General features: G+C 48.4%; 1 pseudogene; it reads left to right on the top strand.

Moving 5' to 3' along the window:
• The first annotated feature begins 1,451 nt into the window (after positions 1-1,451).
• On the top strand, positions 1,452-1,607 carry LOC142046171 (U4 spliceosomal RNA; annotated as a pseudogene).
• Positions 1,608-1,880: the final 273 nt, after the last annotated feature.

The raw sequence follows: 1,880 nt of genomic DNA, 5'->3' as shown, positions 1-1,880 counted from the left end.
GTGTGGTCCAAGCTGGCGCTCTTCTTCGAATATCAGGAGACTGCATTGTGACGAGTGCAAATGAGCTCTGTGTGGTCACCTGTGTGTGTGCTGACCCTCACGGTGGACAATCAGGAAATGGAATTCAAAAGTTCGCGGGGATTCAGGCTTTTTCCTGTTTACCTGGCCAGTGCATCACAGTTTAGTGTCCGATGCTATCATGAGTGCCCCTGTGACAATGGTTCTGAAACCCAAATTGGGAGTGGCTCACTTGGGGCAGAGTCAATCGCTCCCTTCTGGTTTCTAAAAATTGAGTATGTCCTGCCTGGACTGTCATAGCCACGACTGCCTGCCTCCAAGTGCCCCCCCCCCCCGTTTATGTCACAATAAGTCTATGTTTCTTATTCTTGTATTCCTCACGACTGCATGACAGAAAAATGGGGGTGGGCCCTGCCACGGTAGCTGCAGAGGGTTGGGAGAGAGTGAAGCAATGAGTGCGGTTCTTGCGGGAGAACCCCCTGTTAATACAGCCATGGAGTAGCTGCGCTCTTCTAATACACTTGACTCTTCCTTCAGAGGAGTAGCCGTGTTAGTCTGGATCTGTAAAAGCAGCAGAGAATCCTGTGGCACCTTATAGACTAACAGACGTCTGTTAGTCTGTAAGGTGCCACAGGATTCTCTGCTGCTTTGACTCTTCTTGTAGTCAGGACTGACTCTATTTTTAGACAGCATAAGGGAGGGATTGACTCAGTGGCCAGTGAGTCAATCCCAAGTTTGCTTTTGCGTTGCGCCCCCGGCTGATTTTAGCCAGGGGCACTCATGATAGCAGCGGACAGTTTAGAGAAGGAGAGATAACCGTCATGTCATTGCCAGTTTTCTCTGGCAGTAGACGGTACAGAACGACTGGTAACCATCTCTGCTATCATTGCAAAAGCAATTGAATGCTGGTGTGTAGCGCTCGAGTGTCGCCTCTGTCTCCACGGCATCTAGTACACAAATGGTGACGGGAAAAACAAAAAGCCGACGGTCTCTAGTAGTGCTGCCGTGCTATTGTTTTCTGCAAGGGCAATCCAGGAGAAAAAAAATGTGCGAAAGGACTGTCTGCTGATGTTTTCCCGGAGCAAGGAATGACTGACGACGTTTACCCAGAACCCCCCGTGACCATTAACATTTGCATCAGGGGCGGGGGATCATGGAGGACGGAACGGGGGTGCTGAGGACTCCCGCTATCCCACAGTCCTCAGCAGTCTCGTAAAACTATTTGCATTCTTGGCTTAGCGCCCCAGTGTCTGTAGCTTACAACACGGTGTCTTTTTATGGTTCACGGAACAGCTATTCAGTTTCCTTCCCCTACCCAGCACGAGAAAATGAAAGTTAAATAAAGCAATCCTTGGGAGTACTTACAATGTCACCCTCTTTTTACTGAATGCTGCTACTGACAGAGGCGAATCTGCAGCACTGAGGAGCATTAGAGCTTTGCACAGTGGCAGTATCATAACAATGAAGTTAATCTGAGGTGTGATTATTGCTACTTGAAAATCTGCTCCTTTCCTGGTGGTAGATGGTACAGTACTACTGTAAACAGCAGAAACTGTTACCATCTCCCTCTTTTTGTTACACTCACCAGTAAATGGGACAGAACGGATAATAACCCTGTGTAAATTTTTGAAAGGAAATGGGGATTAACTCACTTGGGACTGGTCAATCCTGCCCTTTACGGTTAATAAAAATAGAGTCAGTCCAGACAAGAATAGGATACAGTGTATTAAAATCAGTGTAGCACAGCGCAGCTGCTCCGTGCATCAGTATTCACAGAGGAGCCGCTGCAAGTAACGCAACCGTTGCTTCCCACCTACCTGGGCTACCACAGCAGTGCCCCCCACCCATTGTTGCATGATGTT

This window comes from Chelonoidis abingdonii, chromosome 1 (assembly GCF_003597395.2).
Source record: "Chelonoidis abingdonii isolate Lonesome George chromosome 1, CheloAbing_2.0, whole genome shotgun sequence".
NCBI classification, from domain to species: Eukaryota; Metazoa; Chordata; order Testudines; family Testudinidae; genus Chelonoidis; species Chelonoidis abingdonii.
Note: the sequence above shows the minus strand (reverse complement) of the source record. Positions and strands in the feature narration are given on the sequence as shown.